This window comes from Hyperolius riggenbachi, chromosome 2 (genome assembly GCF_040937935.1).
Source record: "Hyperolius riggenbachi isolate aHypRig1 chromosome 2, aHypRig1.pri, whole genome shotgun sequence".
Classification (NCBI taxonomy): Eukaryota; Metazoa; Chordata; class Amphibia; order Anura; family Hyperoliidae; genus Hyperolius; species Hyperolius riggenbachi.
The window spans coordinates 482,087,206-482,106,929 of NC_090647.1; the positions used below are offsets into that span (position 1 = coordinate 482,087,206).

Here is a 19,724-nt window from a genome sequence, read left to right on the forward strand (position 1 = left end):
GTTTTCTGGATGTGAGAGGTCCAGAGCCTGGGTGTGAGAGGTCCAGTCCCACCTGCACTCCCCTCCAGGTATCGCGCATTGGCCTTGGGGCCCCGGCCAGTGAGAGAGGTCCGGGGCCCCTTGCCATCGTGCGAACCAATCGTGTGTTTTTAAACTTTTTTTTCAGCTCTAGGACATGGCAGACAGGTGAGCGGTTAGGGAGGGACCCCTGTGGGAGGAATGCCTGCACGGGGCGGTCCTGCTAGCGACGCAATCTTGCGATTTGCGTCCAACTGAAGCCTCCCACCTGAATGCTAATGGCTGCTAGATGTGGTATGGCAGGTAAAGGGTGTATGACAGTGCATCCTGATTGGCTGACGAGCACCTGCTGACGACTTAAATGTAGCTGCATGCATGTATTGCTGTGTTCTATTGCTTGTGTGTGTCGAATTTAGCATTCAGTATGGAGGCAGTGTTGGTGGGTTTTCTGGATGTGAGAGGTCCAGAGCCTGGGTGTGAGAGGTCCAGTCCCACCTGCACTCCCCTCCAGGTATCGCGCCTTGGCCTTAGGGCCCCGGCAAGTGAGAGAGGTCCGGGGCCCCTCGCCATCGTCCGAACCAATCGTGTGTTTTTAAACGTTTTTTTTCAGCTCTAGGACATGGCAGACAGGTGAGCGGTTAGGGAGGGACCCCTGTGGGAGGAATGCCTGCACGGGGCGGTCCTGCTAGCGACGTAATCTTGCGATTTGCGTCCAACTGAAGCCTCCCACCTGAATGCTAATGGCTGCTAGATGTGGTATGGCAGGTAAAGGGTGTATGACAGTGCATCCTGATTGGCTGACGAGCACCTGCTGACGACTTAAATGTAGCTGCATGCATGTATTGCTGTGTTCTATTGCTTGTGTGTGTCGAATTCAGCATTCAGTATGGAGGCAGTGTTGGTGGGTTTGCTGGATGTGAGAGGTCCAGAGCCTGGGTGTGAGAGGTCCAGTCCCACCTGCACTCCCCTCCAGGTATCGCGCATTGGCCTTGGGGCCCTGGCCAGTGAGAGAGGTCCGGGGCCCCTCGCCATCGTGCGAACCAATCGTGTGTTTTTTAACACGTGCTCATGCGCGCGTGCGTTCCCTGCTAATCTCCGCCCACCAGGACTTGACACTAATCGACGTTCAGCGGTCCTGGGGAAGCCACTCTGCGGCATTAGGCGGTCGCACAGGAGTTAATGAAATCCTACTGTGTATAGCTAAATTTTGACCACAGTCATCCAGTGAGTAATTGTGCAAAGTTTAGAAAGCTTGGCATTTCAAATGTAATAACGGCAGCAGTATATGTTTTCTCATTGAAGTCAATGACTAAAATCTGATTTGCTGTTTTATTGGCCCATCTTTTTATTTTTTCCCAATCTGTTAGCCCCAGTAACCCAGTGACAAACACTTTAAAGTTTGGGAAGCCAGGAGTTCAAAGTGTAAAAATGGCCGCAGTTTTCCTTTCTCAACTGAAAAGCAATGAGTGAAATTTGATTGGTTGGTGGCTCCGCCCACTTGGTAACCCTGAAACAAAGTCACCCAATAACCAACTGTGTTAACTTTGGAATTCTTGGCATCAGTAATGTGAAAATAGGAGCAGTTTCAATCTCTCCATTGAAAACAATAAGTGAAATGTGATTGGGCGTTGTTGGTCCTACACACAGTTTCAACATTTTACACACACCCCTCCCCTTCCCCTGTGACATTGTGATTAACTATACAAAGTATTCGGACTCTGACATTAATACTTTCGTGAATGGCAGCATTTTTGAATTATCCCACTGAGTAGAAATTCAAAGCTATGAGAGTGACAGCAGTTGGAAAATTTCAACTGTTACTTTCACCTGCCATAAGGCAGTTTAGCTGCTGATGATGTCAGGTGGATGAGATGGTCCAGAGGGTAAATGTCACTGCCTGCTAACTACAAGGTTAGCGGTTCAAGTACCACCCATGACATGGGGAGGCAGGCATACTCTCTGAGCCAAGGACACCACAGCATTTTTGTTTTTATGTCACTGTATTTTTTAGACAAAGCATAGCACAGACTATTTTACACTACAGGGTGAATGGCCCTTGTGCTGCATTGGCATTTAAATGTTTTTTAAAATGAATGCAGCAATGGTTTTAACCATTTCAGCCCGCTGGGATTTTTCACCTTATGCATCAGAGCAATTTTCACCTCCCATTCATTCGCTAATAACTTTATCACTACTTATCACAATTTATTGATCTATATCTTGTTTTTTCTGCCACTAATTAGGCTTTCTTTGGGTGGTACATTTTGCTAAGAATTATTTTTTTATAAATGCATTTTAGCAGGATTAATAAGAAAAAAATTGAAAAAAATTCATTATTTCTCAGTTTTCGGCCATTATAGCTTTTAAATAATCCACGCTACCATAATTAAAACCTTTGTATTTTATTTGCCCGTTTGTCTCGGTTATTATACCATTTAAATTTTGTCCCTATCACAATGTATGGCGCCAATATTTTATTTGGAAATAAAGGTGCATTGTTTCTGTTTTGAGACCGTCACTATTTACAAGCTTATAATTAAAAAAATGTTCATAGTATACCCCCTTCAAATGCATATTTTAAAAGTTCAGACCCATAGGTAACTATTTATGTCTTTTTTTTTTTTTTTAATTGTCTTTTTTTCCCCATTAAAAATTTTATTTGGGTAATATTTTGGTGTGGGAAATAAACAGTTAATTTTTAATGTTGTTATATGTGTAAATTGTAAAGTAAAAAATATGTAGATGTAGTTTTACTATTTGGCCACAAGATGGCCACCTTCAGTTTTTTCTTCCCTCCTTGTGCTTCGCGCTAAGCGGAAGCACAAGGGGGATGCGGAAATTTTGACGTGCAGAAAGACTGAAGCCTCTTGTAAGAGCGCTTTGGTTTTTCTGCTGGGGACACGGATCGGTGATCGGGAACCATGTTCCCGTTCACTGATCCCAGGGCTACCGGGGGACACCACGGGGGCGCGCACGCGATCGCACCGCAGCAGAGCACCCGCCCGGACGTGAGCTTCACGTCCGGGCGGCAGAAATAGTTAAATCAGTGCTTTACATTGCTTTGTATTAATGTCTATGTCCAGTCATATGAGCGCTCTCTGGTGGAAATTAACCTCCCCGAGGACCACAGGTTTACATCCCCCTAGTGACCAGGCAATTTTTTTTTACAATTCAGCCAGAGGCGTAGCTACGGTTTTCAGCGCCCGAGGACAAAGACAGATTTTGCGCCCTCTACTGGTCAGTCCTGGGCAGCGCAAAAAAATGTCCATGGCCATATATCAGAATGTGGGTGTGGTTTTAGGTGGAGCTATGACTATGGCAGGGATTAGATTGCAAGCTCCTCTAAGGACAGCCAGTGACATGAATATGTACTCTGTAAAGTTCTGCAGAAGATATCAGTGCTATATAAATACATAATATTAATACTATGGTAGGATATTAAACTATGACTATGGTAGGGATAAGAATGTGAGCTCCTCTGAGGACAGTCAGTGACATGACTATGTACTCTGTACAGTGCTGCAGAAGATGACAATACTATATACGGTAAATACTTAAAGGACAACTGTAGCAAGAGGTATATAGAGGCTGCCATATTTATTCCCTTTTAAAAAATACTAGTTGCCTGGCAGCCCTGCTGATCTATTTGGATGCAGTAGTATCTGAATAACACCAGAAACAAGCATACAGCTAATCTTGTCAGTTCTTACATTAATGTCAGAAACATCTAATCTGCTGCATGCTTGGTCAGGGTCTATGGCTAAAAGTATTAGAGGCAGAGGATCAGCAGGAAAGCCCGGCAACTGGTATTGCATGAAAGGGAAAAAAATATGGCAGCCTCCCTACAGTTGTCATTTAATAATAGCATGGTAGGACATTAGACTGTGACTATGGTAGGATTAGAGTGTGAGCTCCACTGAGGACAGGAAGGTAGGAAGGGACATGGAATTATAGGCAGGGATGGGCTTTCAAGTACAGAATTACTCTAATTTGGAATGCTACTCCTTCTGGCATGCCATAGGCCGCATATTACAGGGGTGACATGCGTAACTTGTCTAGTGCACGCCTATCCATCCTAACACGCTTAGTGCACTTCTCCCCAACCTAACCTGCGTGGTGCACTTCTCCCCAATCTAACCTGCTTAGTGCACTTCTCCCCAACCTAATCTGCTTAGTGCACTTCTCCCCAACCTAATCTGCTTAGTGCACTTCTCCCCAACCTAACCTGCTTAGTGCACTTCTCCCCAACCATACTTGCATGGTGCACTTCTCCCCAACCTAACCTGCATGGTGCACTTCTCCCCAATCTAACCTGCTTAGTGCACTTCTCCCCAACCTAATCTGCTTAGTGCACTTCTCCCCAACCTAACCTGCTTAGTGCACTTCTCCCCAATCTAACCTGCTTAGTGCACTTCTCCCCAACCTAATCTGCTTAGTGCACTTCTCCCCAACCATACTTGCATGGTGCACTTCTCCCCAACCTAACCTGCATGGTGCACTTCTCCCCAACCTAACCTGCTTAGTGCACTTCTCCCCAACTTAACCTGCGTGGTGCACTTCTCTCCAACCTAACCTGCGTGGTGCACTTCTCCCCAACCTAACCTGCGTGGTGCACTTCTCCCCAACCTAACCTGCGTGGTGCACTTCTCCCCAACCTAATCTGCGTGGTGCACTTCTCCCCAACCTAACCTGCGTGGTGCACTTTTCCCCAACCTAACCTGCTTAGTGCAATTCTACCCAACCTAACCTGCGTGGTGCACTTCTCCCCAACCTAACCTGCATGGTGCACTTCTCCCCAACCTAACCTGCTTAGTGCACTTCTCCCCAACCTAACCTGCGTGGTGCACTTCTCCCCAACCTAACCTGGGTGGTGCACTTCTCCCCAACCTAACCTGCGTGGTGCACTTCTCCCCAACCTAACATGCTTAGTGCACTTCTGCCTAACCTAACTTGCATGGTGCACTTCTCCCCAACCTAACCTGCTTAGTGCACTTCTCCCCAACCTAACTTGCATTGTGCACTTCTCCCCAACCAACCTGCTTAGTGCACTTCTCCCCAACCTAACCTGCTTAGTGCACTTCTACCCAACCTAACCTGCGTGGTGCACCTCTCCCCAACATAACCTGCGTGGTGCACCTCTCCCCAACCGAACCTGCGTGGTGCACTTCTCCCCAACCTAACCTGCGTGGTGCACCTCTCCCCAACCTAACCTGCGTGGTGCACTTCTCCCCAACCTAACCTGCTTAGTGCACTTCTCCCCAACCTAACCTGTGTGGTGCACCTCTCCCCAACCGAACCTGCTTAGTGCACTTCTCCCCAACCTAACCTGTGTGGTGCACTTCTCCCCAACCAACCTGCTTAGTGCACTTCTCCCCAACCTAACCTGCTTAGTGCACTTCTACCCAACCTAACCTGCATGGTGCACCTCTCCCCAACATAACCTGCGTGGTGCACCTCTCCCCAACCGAACCTGCGTGGTGCACTTCTCCCCAACCTAACCTGCGTGGTGCACCTCTCCCCAACCTAACCTGCGTGGTGCACTTCTCCCCAACCTAACCTGCTTAGTGCACTTCTCCCCAACCTAACCTGTGTGGTGCACCTCTCCCCAACCGAACCTGCTTAGTGCACTTCTCCCCAACCTAACCTGTGTGGTGCACCTCTCCCCAACCGAACCTGCGTGGTACACTTCTCCCCAACCTAACCTGCGTGGTGCACTTCTCCCCAACCTAACCTGCTTAGTGCACTTCTCCCCAACCTAACTTGCTTAGTGCACTTCTCCCCAACCTAACCTGCGTGGTGCACTTCTCCCTAACCTAACCTGCGTGGTGCACTTCTCCCCAACCTAACCTGCGTGGTGCACTTCTCCCCATGCTTACTTGTTTAGTGCACTGCCCTCCAGCCTAATTCCCAAAGCTACAAAAATGTTCTAAACAAACAAATCTGATCAAGATTGTAAGGTGTATGGTCAGCTTGACCTCCATTAGGAGGCATAAGTCTGCTAGTTGCAGTCAGGCTATATCCAACACTTCCTTACAGCAGGAGTATTTACTATAATAGGTGTAGTACATGTAGTATAGTACAACATCACATAGAAGAGTAGTACACTATCATAATATATTCTAGTGTAATATAGCACAGAGCAGTATCATATTGTACATCATAGTATATTATCATATATAATAATATAGTATAGAGTGTTATACAGCCTATGCAGTATCTGATTATATATTATAGTACAGTGTAGTATATACTATAGGCTAGTGCAGTATCATATTGTATATTGTAGTACAGTACAAAATATAGTAATACAGCATAGTGCAGTATCGTTTTTATAGTACAGTATAGCATAGTAAACAAGTCTACTATACCTCTGTACTCGCTGGCTCTGCTCTACTTCATCCATCCAGGGCCAGATTTGTACTTTGCACCACCCAAGGCCCACTGTCACCGACCGCACCCCCCTCCCCCCAACTAACAACATCCTAGCTAACTAACCCCTCAGTGCTGCGTACTCCGAATCCCCTCTGTCATGTGCCATTCATGGTCCTCCAATGAATGCTAGTGATGCCTCTGTGCAGCATTAGTTCCCATATTGTTGCCTGAGAGATCGTTTCATGATCCACAATGGGTAACAATTATTACATGTTGCTGGGAACTCCAGGACTATCCAGAGGCATCCCACTAAGGCATTATCTACTGTATATATAAAAAATAACTAAGGTAAGTATTTATATATAAATAATGCGCAGAAGCCCACGACTTTCTGGCAGAACGGAGGAGCATAGCAGCAGAATGAAGGGGCTGAAGAGGACAGCGAGGGAGGACACTGTTCCTCATGGGGTTCGAGGAAGCCCCAGGTAAGTATGAATAGGGGCTAGTGAACCATCTCAGGTTCACTTTAAAGTGTACCTGAGACAAAACAGACAAAACAACCTTAAGGACTTATACTTGGGGCTTCTTCTACGCCTATGTAGTCTGTTAACTCTCTTGCTGTCCTCCCGCCTCCCTCAGTGTTGCTACTGTCAGGCCCTTACATTTTGTGACTTGGCTGAGGTACAGGCCACTGCGCATTCACGGTCCTGGCCATGCACACCGTCTGATCATGCTCCTGTTGCTAGGAGAGAACTGTGCATGGGCAGTTCATATAGATGGTAGTTGCAATTTGCGCAGAACACTACCGGTTATGGGATCCGGATGAAGGAGCGCACGGCTGGGACCGTGACTGCGCCATGGCCCCCAACCCAGCTTGATTACATACCCCACTGCAGGAGAACAGAGGGGACCGGCATGGAGGGAACTAATGGACTACAGGGGGCTGGAGGATGCCCCAAGTAAGCATATATGCTTGTGGTCATTTTGTTCCAGGTTGGCTGTGTGTATGAGTGTGTGGCATTGCACATTTTCATTTACACAAGCAGGGGAAAACACACCTTTAATTACCAAAGGCTTATCTTTCTCCTTCCTCCACATGCTTCCTCCACATGCTTGATCAACACTGTCAGCCCCAGCAGCACAAATGCAAGACCTTTGACCTCATCTGACCTGCTGTAAAGTGTCCAGACTTCTGAGCAACTTAAAGGATAACCCAAGTGACATGTGACATGATGAGATAGACATGGGTATGTACAGTGCCTAGCACACTAAACTATGCTGTGTTCCTTTTTTCCTTCTCTGCCTGAATGAGTTAAATATCAGGTATGTAAGTAGCTAACTCAATCCTGACTCAGACAGGAAGTGACTACAGTGTGACCCTCACTGATAAGAAATTCCCCTTTTTACCTCTTTCTTGCTCTCAGAAGCTATTTTCTGGTAGGAATTTTTTTTATCAGTGAGGGTCACACTGTAGTCACTTCCTGTCTGAGTCAGGACTGAGTCAGCCACTTACATACTTGATATTTAACTCTTTCAGGCAGAGAAAGAAAAAAAGGAACACAGCATAGTTCTTTGTGTGCTAGGCACTGTACATACACATGTCTATCTCATCATGTCATTTCGGGTATCCTTTAACCACTTGCCGACCGCGCACTCATACCGCGCGTCGGCAAAGTGGCAGCTGCAGGACCAGCGACGCAGTTCTGCTTCGCCGGCTGCAGGCTAATTAATCAGGAAACAGCCGCTCGCCGTTTCCTGTCATTTCACGGCGGGGGGCTCCGTGATTAGCCTGCGGGCCGCCGATCGCGGCTCGCAGGCTAAATGTAAACACAAGCGGAAATAATCCCCTTTGTTTACATTTTTACAACGCTGCTACAGTAGCAGCGTTGTAGTAGATCAGCCATCCCCAGCCAATCAGCCGTCACATGACAGCGGGGAGCCTGTTAGAGGCTGCACAGGACAGATCCGTTCCTGTGCAGCCTCCGATCTCTCGGGGAAGGGAGGGAGGAGAGGGAGACGGGGAATCCTGCAGTGGAGGGGGCTTTGAGGTGCCCCCCGCCACCCACAGCATGCAGGAGCGATCAGACCCCCCCAGCACATCATCCCCCTAGTGGGGAAAAAAGGGGGGCGGTCTAATCGCTCTGCCTCTCATTTCATCTGTGCTGGGGGCTGTAGAGCCCACCCAGCACAGATCTGAAAAAGCAGCGCTGGTCCTTAAGGGGGGGTAAAGGCTAGGTCCTCAAGTGGTTAATGGCAGCGACAGCATGGTAATCAGTGAGATCAGCAAAGCACGGTGAACAAGGCACAGGGGAAGCTTCGGGACACAGGTGACAGAATAGTATCCTCTGCCTTGCGGAGGAGAGGACCTCAGCAGGAGATTGTCAGCAGACACTCAGCAGGGAATGCAGGATTCCTTTTCTTTATGGCTTCTTCCACCTGTACGATTCAAAAGCATCTGAGCGGGAGATGTTTGTAAAGGGGACAGACAAGGAGACATGCTGTCACAGCAGGCTAAGCTGCAATGACCATGCAGCCACTGCCTACTGTTGCTGTAGATGCTGCTCTGCTCCCTCTCTATTCTGTCTCCCCGATTCACTGACTTCCCAGCTGCCCACTGTACTTGCCTGCACACACGCACAGCAGGATTCATTCAGTGACTGCAGCTTCCTTCAGTGACAGCAGCCAGTAGGTGGAATGACTGGGGACATGAGTAGCGTGGATAACTCTCAACCCTGCCCAGAAAATCTGGCTGTGTCTGTCTCCGCCCCCCACAGTCGCACTAGAACTTCATACCTTTGCTCCTCCTCACCATCTCTGACTGTCAGCGGCTTGTGATGTCATCACACAGACACAGGAAAAGCAAGGCAGTCGCAGGCTGCGCTGCAGCTTAGACAAGAGATTAAAAAAAATAAAATACAACGTGCGGGCGGCTGGGGGCGCCCTTAGGGAGTCAGCGCCCGGGAGCACATGTCCTACCCCGCCCACCCCAAGCTACGCCCCTGAAAGAAAGCCTAATTGGTGGCGAAAAAAACAAGATATAAATCATGTTGTTGTGATTAGTTGTGATTAATTTATTGACAAAAGAAAAGGGAGGAGCGCTGACAGGTGAAAATTGCTCTGGTCCTAAAGGGAAAAAACCCTCAGTGGTCAAGTAGTTAAGGTTAATAAGTAGTGGTAAATCTACATACGGCAGCCTCTTAAATCTCAACTTCAAACAGTTCTACATGTTAAAGGGAACCCGAAGTGAGAGAAATGCAGAGGCTGGCGTTATTTTATAAACAATGTCAGTTGCCCGGCAGTCAAGCTGAGCTTTTGGCTTTAGATTTTTTTAGTCCTTTTCTAAACAGTTGGTGTTGTCCGTTCCCATTCCGCCTGCTCTAATCTTTATGAATTAACCTTCAGTGACGTGTTGTGATAATCTCCGCACAAGGCGGTAATTTCCCGCACGGCTCAGGAATTGTAGCTTTTCATGCGGAAACCGCTTTTATGAATGGACACTTTGCTAAATGGTCTGGAAAGTCAGCTGTTTTGAGCATTACCGCATGCGGGAATGCTTTATGAATAGAGGCCTAAATGTATTTCCAATTTGCTTTATTTGCAATATGGGGCTTGCTAAATTAGATTTGAAATGAAATTTGATTGGAGATAAAATTAAGCAGTTGATCTTTTGATCTCAAGAACTTACAATAGCTAGGTGAGCCCCAAGCTTACTGATGTTCACCAGATTACAAAACTATTTCTGAAGTGTTCAGACTTTACCATTTCAATGTCTGAAAGAACATGTACAAATGGAGGTAGTTCATAATTATTATTCCGTAATTGTTTGTTTTATAATTACTACACTTTTACATAGTGATGAAATTGGATGCAGTGCTTTACAGCGCACGCTGAATTATTCATGTCACTAACTATCCCTCAGAGAGGCTCACAGTCTAAGCTCCTTTTCACGGACTACAGGCAATTAGTGGGAATTCAATTAACCTATCGGCATGTTTTTGATATGAGAGCCAGAGTGCAGGGAAAAAGTGTGATCCACTTAGCAGCCACACTGGCCTTGTAGTGCTGGGACCCCAATTCAAATCTAGTCTAAGACACTATCTGAATGGTGTTTGTATTTCCGTGTGTGGGTGTGTGTCCTCCAAGTGCTTTGGTATCCTCCCACATCCCAAAAATACCCCAATACAGATAAGTTCACTGGCTTTCCTCAAAAATTGGCCATCAGCTATGATGGACAAATGACGAGGGTAGGGATTAGATAGCGAGCCCCTCTCTGTAAAGTGCTGTTGAAGATGTCAGCACAATATAAATAAAAAAATAAATAAAATACTCTGTGTGGTTTCCAAGGAACCCAGGCTAATGGCTGTGGAACTAAAACCTTCACTTGAATTGGTAAATGTCAGCGTTCACCAGATCACTATGAGGTTAACCCGGAACAATGATGTGCATGGCAGTATTGTGAGGGAAAGGGAAACCTTTCATCTTCTCTTCCCGCTAAAACTAAGCACATCTCTTCATGCTCATGTCTAAAGGAGCACTTGCAAAAGAGCTGTGTTTCAAACTGCAGTGGAGATTTAGGTCCCGTTTGTCTACTCTAAAAACTCATGGTCCTTTTAGTTCTCCATAAGTTAACTATTTACAACTTCATAAAGATATTCCTTTATAGGGGAAGGCTATCTCCCTGTTTTGAATCTTGGAATTTGCTATACATTTTATTCATCATGTTAATTTTGTCAGTCATTACCAATTCTGTATTTTGTATCGATTCTGTATTTTGTTACCAATTCTGTATTTTGTATGTTTATGTATACAATTGTCTGTATTATGTATCCCATGTTCATTTCTTACTTTGTAATAAGTTTGCCGCGGCCCACGTGGCCGTAATTGACAGCGGCGCTTCGCGTGGCCGCAGTAAGGCCGACCCCGCGGTTGGCCTGAATAACGAGTGGCGAGACCGGGACAGCGGCGGTCGGCGTGGGAAAGTCGGCTGCAAGGGGCTGGAGAAAGTCCCAGGTGAGTAAAGCTCATTTGAGCTTTTTTGGCTGATAACTCCTTTAATGCAGGGGTGCCCAATGCGTCGATCGCATTCTACCAGTAGATCGCGAAGGACTGCTGGGTAGATCGCGATCAGTAGCTCAAAGTAGTGAAGCCACAGAGACTTACACTGTGCTCTCGTGCTGTGATTGGCCGAGCCAGTCTCCGTGGCCACTCCCGGCAGATCACAGGCAGCGAATGAGGGCTGCTCGTGTTGTCCATCCCCTCCAGCAGTTGCCTTGGGAGTAGTAGGAGGAGTCCTCCCTGGCTGCTACTTCCTGGACCTGGGAGCAATGGGTTTTTTTTCTGTGCCCTGTCTCAGGCTGCTAAGGTACTTGCTAACCATGTGGTGGGGGTCGGCATGACTAAAGTGGGCTTCCTCCGTGCTGTGTGTGTGTGTGTGTGTGTGTGTGTGTGTGTGTGTGCGCGTGTGTGTGTGTGAGAGAAGTAAGGAAGTAGTGCCCTCTGTGCTGTCCTTTGGTGATACTCTGGATGGCTGCTTCAGTGAGTGGAGTGTCAGCTCTTCTGCCCAGACATCTCCTGGGACTGTATAGGCTGGCATTGTGGAGCTGGTGTCTGGCTAGTATCACAGTATTTATAATAATCCACAATGTAGCTGCAGGGAGTTGTCAGTGAGCATAGTGTGAGTGTGACAGAAAGTAGTGTAGGTGGCTGACACTTTGTCAAGGAACTAGGGGCAGTGATTATACTCGGAGATGGGGGGGGGGGGGGGTCTGCCTAATTATGTAAGATTTTTTTCTTTTTTGGGCGGGGGGGGGGAGGGGGGAGGTAGATCACTTACACTCTGAAGCTTTTGAAGTAGCTTTAAAGCATTAGAGGCAGATCATGAGCAAAGAAATCAGGCAATTGGCATTGTTTATTAGAGAATGAACATGGCACACACTGTATTCCTCTCACTTTTATATCTCCTTTAAATTATAGTACTTTTTAGACCACTTCAGGTTCACTTTAAACGTAACATTGTTTTCAGCACCTCCGTGATGAATAATAGTGTAGGATCCAACACAGATAACAGACAGATACCTAGGTTACAGCTCAAATTTCCCTTTGAAATCATTGGATCTTATTGCTGAGCCCTGTTGATTTTTTTCTCCATGCATACCCAGCATATTTCACGAAGCTCTGGCATTCCTTGTTCAGGGACGGATATGCTCTTACATAACTAGATAAAACAGAGAAGTCTGAGCAGCTTTAGACAAAGCAGAGAGAGCATACTGTGATTAATGGAACTTGCAAGAGCAACAGAAGCCACACTGCAATAACAAGAGCTTCAAAGTCAAATTCCACTTTCATTTAAACACAGCTATGAACATAGATCAGTGCTATGAAAGTATTTTTATCAATTAATCTTAGTAAAAGTTACTGTTCCATTTTAGTTCACAAAATAAACAGTTTAATCTGTACATCTTCACAGACTAGTCATGCGCAGACCACACTGACGGTATAGCTGAATCTTTGATCCAATCATGTGGTTACAGCAAGCTGCGACGCTCCTATCTGGCAGTTTCTGTTAAAAGCCCCATTGGGATGTTTTTTTGCACATAAAACAATGTAAGCAAGCTGAAACATTGGCCTCAATTCACTAAGATCATGCTGGAGATAATAAAGGCAAGAGAAAACTTCCCTCCACACAGTAAGAGAGTTATCTTATCTCTTCATTCCTTACGTTACCTCCTCTGTAGTTATTTTCACACGCAGTTAATGAACAGCCTGTCTTTAACTCTGGAGTTATTTTAAGGATTAAAGAGTTCACTTAAAGACAGAAGAGTTAACGTTAGGTTTGCCTGAGGTAAAATGTTTCCTGAATACTACATGCCTTATCACCATGGTGACAACGCTAGAAGAGTTATTAAAGACAGGAGATAAGCTTAGTGAATTGAGGCCAATGTTTGCCAAAATCCCTGCAATACTGAAATAGTACATCTTAACGAGAAACCATGACCAAGAGTTGAACTTCATCCCAATCAGTAGCTGATACCCCCTTTCCCATGAGAAATCTTTTCCTTTTCACAAACGGATCATCAGGGGGCTCTGTATGGCTGATATTGTGGTGAAACCCCTCCCACAGTGTGATGACAGGACCATGATCCTGACAGTTTCCTGTCTGTGAACCTCATTGCATTGTGGGAAATAACAGCTGTTTACAGCTGGGTCCAACTGCCAAAAAAGCAATCTCCTTCCACTGACATCACCTGCCAGCAGTAAAAATGTCACCACGTGGTAAATGTCAGAATGTAAATCAGGGAGAGGAAAGATTTTACATTAGGAAAACACTGACAATCATTTATAATTATTGTAAAAATGAAGTGCTTTTTTATTACATTATTTTCACTGGAGTTCCTCTTTAAGTGAAAGTAAACCGATGAGATTAATAATTGCATCAATGCTTCTACTCCTAAAAATGACTTTTAGATATCCTGCAATCTCATGTTCTAATTAAAAACTTAGAGTCGATGTATTGTTTTTTCTCAGTTCTATGACAAAGTCTGTCCCCGTGTCTTAGAGAACTAATATATATGAACTATTTACTTTTTTTTTTATCTATTCCCTACTCTTAGAAGCCCAGTTCTCTGCCAGGAAAGTTTAATTGCAGTCCACTATGTAAGATGTACAACAGAACTAAAGCCATGGTTTTCAAAAAGTGCCACTTTTGACTCATCAATCAACAAAGAACAGTCCTAAAAGTTTTTGAGATGATCAATTTTTTTTGTAAAATGTAAGATTTATTTTATTTATTGTATTTATAAAACGCCAACATATTACGCAGCGCTGAACATTAATTTAGGTTACAGACAATATTTAGGGGTGACATACAGCAATATGACAATACAGGAATACAAGAAAACCAGATCACACAGCACAGTATGAGTACAAGGTAATGCTTAGTCAATCACTGGATGGAGCATGGAGATTAGGCAAGTTAGGTTCACTCAGATGCATAGCATGGGTTCACAGAAATGGAGGTGCAAGATCAGGTAGGACACAAAAGGAGGCGGACCCTGCCCAAAGGCTTACAATCTAGAGGGAGAGGTAAGGACACGAATGGTAGGGGACCAGAGTTCAGCTGTAGGTTTAGAGCACTTGTGAGGGGTAGTAGGCCAGAGTGAAAAGGTGAGTTTTGAGGGCTTTCTTGAAGATGAAGGAGGGGGCTGCCCTAATGGGTGGAGGTAGGGAGTTCCATAGTGTTGGAGCAGCTCTTGAGAAGTCCTGGAGGCGTGCATGGGACTGGGTGATGCGGGGGGCGGTTAGGCGAAGTTCATTGGAAGAGCGGAGTGGGCGGCTAGGTGTGTACCTCTGAGTAAGATCGGAAATGTAGGTTGGACAGGTTTTGTGGACAGATTTGTAGGTCAGACACAGTATCTTGAATCTGATTCTGGACTGGATAGGAAGTCAGTGGAGGGATTCTAGAAGGGGATCTGCCGTGGTGGAGCGATGGGAGCAGTGGATAATTCTGGCTACCGCATTCATGATGGACTGCAGTGGGGCTGTTCGGGTCATAGGGAGACCAGACAGCAGGGCATTGCAGTAGTCAAGGCGGGAAATTATGAGGGCATGGATGAGGAGTTTGGTGGTGGCAGAGGTCAGGAAAGGGCGAATCTTACAGATGTTACGAAGGTGGAAGTTGCAGGACTTTGTGAGGTTTTGGATGTGGGAAGTGAAGGAGAGTGCGGAGTCCAGGGTGACACCCAGACAGCGGGCTTGAGAGGTAGGGCGAATGGTAGTGTGGTTAACAGTGACATGCACATCTGGGAGGTTCATGGATGGCCGGGGTGGGAAGATCATAAATTCCGTTTTAACTAGATTTAGTTTCAGGAACCTAGCGGACATCCAGGAGGAGATAGCTGATAGGCAGGAGGAGACCTTGTCCATGGTCGTGGTGGATATGTCAGGGGTGTGGAGGTAGATCTGGGTGTCATCTGCATACAGATGATAGTTAAAACCCATGGAGGAGATAACTTTGCCAATGGAGGATGTGTATAGGATGAACAGTAGGGGGCCAAGGACCGAACCTTGGGGGACTCCCACCGAGAGGTGGTTGGGGGTGGACGAGGACTCATTGAAGGCAGTCGTAAAGGAGCGGTTGGAGAGGTAGGATGAAAGCCAGGACAGGGCGAGATCGTGAATGCCCAAGGACTGGAGGGACTGGAGGAGTAGGGGATGATCTACTGTGTCAAAAGCTGCTCTCAGGTCAAGGAGGAGGAGAATGGAGTATTTACCTTCAGCTTTAGCTAAGGCAAGGTCGTTGACCACTTTGGTGAGAGCAGTTTCGGTTGAGTGGGCAGGCCGAAATCCAGATTGGAGTGGGTCTAGCAGTGAGTTGGCATTGAGGTACTGGGTCAGGCGTTTGTGAACCAGACGCTCAAGGAGTTTTGAGGCAAAGGGGAGGAGGGAGATAGGACGGTAGTTGGAGGGTAGCGAGGGGTCAAGTGAGGGTTTCTTGAGCAGGGGTAGTACAGTGGCCTGCTTGATGTCTGAGGGGAAGGTGCCTGTGGATAGGGAGAGGTTGAACAGGGTAGTGATGACTGGGGCCAATTCCGTGAAGTGAGGCTGGAGTAAATCAGAAGGGATGGGGTCAAGGGGGGAAGTAGTGGTATGGGAAGTCTGCAGTAGGTGGTTGACTTCCTCGGTGGTAGTAGGAGTGAAGGATGTGAGGGGAGGATAGGGTGGAGGAGGAGCTGGTTGGGAGGGGGTGGGAGGTGAAGATTGGAGATTGGATATTTCCTGGCGGATGGAGACAATTTTGTTGGTGAAGTGGGTGGCTAAAGCTGTGGCAGAGAGGGAGGAAACGGTGGGTGGGGGGGGGGGGTTCAAGCAGGGAGTTGAAGGTGGCAAAAAGACGCCGGGGGTTGGAAGCTTGTGCTCCGATGAGCTTGGTAAAGTATTCCTGCTTCGCATGAGCAAGGGCAGTGTGGAACTGCAGCAGGAACTTGTTCCTTTTGTTTAAAAATGGATATCCTCCATAATCTGTTATGTTTGTTCTATATGTCAAAGTTTCTTCTGAGCTGAGGAATATCTGAAATATTTTAGGTGTATTGGGTTTTACAGCTACTTACTGGATGAGTTTTCTTGGAGTAATTTTCCTAGGTTGGCCAACCATTGTACCATTGTGCCCAGTTTTTGCATTTGGAAGATGCTTGCTTTCAGAGTGGTTCTCTGGAGTACCAGGTTTTACAAATCGCTGTGCAACTCTTTTCCAGCTAAAATATTTCAATAACTTTAGCGTACACAGAAGGAACACTCTTCAATTAAAATCACCAAAGAACAATTCACACTCCAAATTCTTGCTGGCAGAGATTTGTAAATCATTAAAGCAATGTGCAGAGAATGAACTTAATGCATTTCACCTACGTAGAGGCTCATGTTATGAGTAGGTCTCTATGGAGGTGAAATGCATTAAGGTTCATTATCTGTGCATTGCTTTAACCCTCCTGGCGGTTTGTCAAAATCCGCCAGGGGGCAGCAAATACGTTTTTTAAATTTATTTTTTTTTCATGTAGCGAGACGAGGTCTCGCTACATGATAGCCGCTTCCCCCCAGTCCCTCCGATCGCCGCCGGCGATCGGAGATCAAGAGATCCCGTTCAAAGAACGGGATCTCTTGGAGGGCTTCCCCCGTCGCCATGGCGACGGGGCGGGATGACGTCATCGACGTCGTGACGTCAAAGGGGACTCCGATCCACCCCACGGCGCTGCCTGGCACTGATTGGCCAGGCAGCGCACGGGGTCTGGGGGGGGGGGGCGGCTGCGGCGACGCGTATAGCGGCAGATCGGCGGCGATCGGGCACTGCACGCAGCTAGCAAAGTGCTAGCTGCGTGCAGCAAAAAAAAAATTATGCAAATCGGCCCAGCGGGGCCTGAGCGGTGCCTTCCGGCGGCATAGCCCGTGCTCAGCACGGGCTTACCGCCAGGGAGGTTAACGATATACAAATAAATCTCTAAGTCTGCAAGAATTTGGAGTATGGTTCTGATCCAATTCGGATTCATGTCTGAAGAAGAAACAAAGTTTTGAAAGCTTGCAAAGAAATCTTAAGGACCAGAGACTGCTGGTACCACAAAACACAGCTTACCAATTAATCGCCGGACAGACCTGCCGCTCACCCATCACTGCAGACCCCACGCACCTATGGTTATTGTGATGGTAGAGCTTTGTGAGCTGGTCAGGAGTCGCTTTCATTGACTCCTGGCCCCGTCATCAATGTAAATCATTGAGATTGGCTCATAGTGATCACGTGGTCAGGAGTTAATGAAATCAGTACTTGACTGTCTCACAGAGCTCTGCCGTCGTATTTACGGCAGGGCGAGTGAGCTGTGGTGGGGGCAGAGTGGTGCGAGGTGAGAACGTGTGGTGGCGACGTTGAAATCTACGTCCTGTCAGAAATAAGGGGCCACAAACAGGAAATAGATTTCAACTAGCGTGGTCGGGAAAAGCTTAGCGATTCCTTGGTGATTGTATGCATGTGGGGCAGATGGCCCTTGAAGTGTGCACCCATCGTTGCTTGTTCCAGGAGAAAGTGAGCTGAGAGCAATCATCTTGTTTCCCATTCATTTCGCTTCATTTTGTTTCAAGGCTTGGTCACTTTGCGTAGTGTTACCTTTTCCTTCTGTCAGAGTTCTGCTGACCTTGCAGTACGGTAGAGTACCATACTAGCTAAGTACACAAGGGGTTGTGCTGCATTCACCGTGAATACATTATGAGTTGCTGCATTAAGGCTTTGTGCTTGATCACTGTAGTGTAATTATTTTTTTTTTTTTTCCGTTTTAGGAATCACACACAAAAATAGAAGGAATCTGGAATCATTTAGGTTGATCTGCAAAGTGTTTTGAAGATCTAAAAAAAATTACCAAAAATACCTTGCTCTTTATTTTGCTGTCTGTTTCACCTGGTTGCACAATTGTATAGAAAGGGAGAGGTGACAGGGTGTGTCTGTGAACAGAAACCTGGGATTGTGTTATCCTTTTTGATCTGAATACTCCCTTACCCATTTAATAAATCACTCACTGCAGGAAAATAACAAGGTTTTAGACGTTGATGCAAAAATGAAAATTTGCTGGTGTTCTATTTAACAAACAGTGGACTGTTGCCATGGCTGCAAGGGGGAGAAACGGAATGCCGACTTAGGTGAAATAGTGTTCAAAAATCAAAATACACTGCTCAAAAAAATAAAAGGCACACTTAAACACAATGTAACTCCAAGCCCCGTGCTATTCACAGATGAAAGCAGGTTTCACAGTGAGCACATGTGACAGACGTGCCAGTCTAGAGACGTTGTGGAGGAAGTTTTACTGCCTGCAACATCCTTCAGCATGACCGGTTTTGCAGTGGGTCAGTAATGGTGTGGGGTGGCAATTCTGTGGGGGCCTGCACAGCCCTCGATGTGCTCACCAGACTGCCATTAGGTACTGAGATGACCCCTTGAGAGACCATAACATATGCTGGTGCGGTTGGCCCCAACTTCCTCCTAATGCAAGACAATGATAGACCTCATGTGGCTGGATTGTGTCAGCAGTTCTTGCAAGACTAATGCATTGATGCTATGGACTGGCCCACCCATTCCCCAGACCTGAATCCAATTGAGCACATCTGGGACAACATGTCTTTCTCCATCCACCAACGCCACATTGCACCACAGACCGTCCAGGAGTTGGTGGATGCTTTAGCCCGGGTCTGGGACGAGATCCCCCAGGATACTATTCGCAACCTCATCAGGAGCATGCTCAAGCATTATATGGAGGTCATACAGCCACGGGGAGGCCACACACACTACTGAGCCCCATTTTGTCTTGTTTTAAGGACATAAAGTTGGATCAGCATGTAGTGTTTTTTTCCCCCTCTTTAATTTTGAGTGCAACTCCAAATCCAGACCTCCATGGGCTGATAAATTTGATTTCCATTGATAATTGTTGAGTGATTTTGTTATCGGCACATTTAACTATGTAAACAGAACAAAGTATTTAATAAGAATATTTCATTCATTCAGATCTAGGATGTCTTATTTTTGTGTTCCCTTTATTTTTTTGAGTAGTGTGCTTTATGCCTCAATCATCTGAGGAATATCTATTCTTTTCAAGCACAACTGTCACGAAAAATTTCAAAAGTTCAAAAACATACATATGCCATAAATCACGTGTCAAACTTTGGCCCGCAGCGCCATACAACTTGGCCCTCCAGTGCTTCTCTGATTAAAATTGATTTTGGCTCACGGCCACGCTCCCGCCCCCTCCCACCCGTTATCTTTTCATGTCGCCCCTTGATGACGCTTGCGCTGCCCTCCCTCCTGTACT

General features: G+C 46.4%; 1 protein-coding gene and 1 long non-coding RNA gene across 2 annotated transcripts in view; one reads left to right on the forward strand and one right to left on the reverse strand.

The window, feature by feature from the left end:
- SPECC1 (sperm antigen with calponin homology and coiled-coil domains 1) overlaps positions 1 to 19,724 on the reverse strand; it is a 481,287-nt gene that overhangs the window by 58,663 nt on the left and 402,900 nt on the right. The gene's annotated exons all lie outside the window — the stretch shown is intronic.
- On the forward strand, positions 11,675 to 18,292 carry LOC137544914 (uncharacterized). Its single transcript, XR_011025940.1, has 3 exons — positions 11,675 to 11,752; positions 14,001 to 14,158; positions 18,205 to 18,292. It is a non-coding gene; the product is annotated as an uncharacterized lncRNA (long non-coding RNA).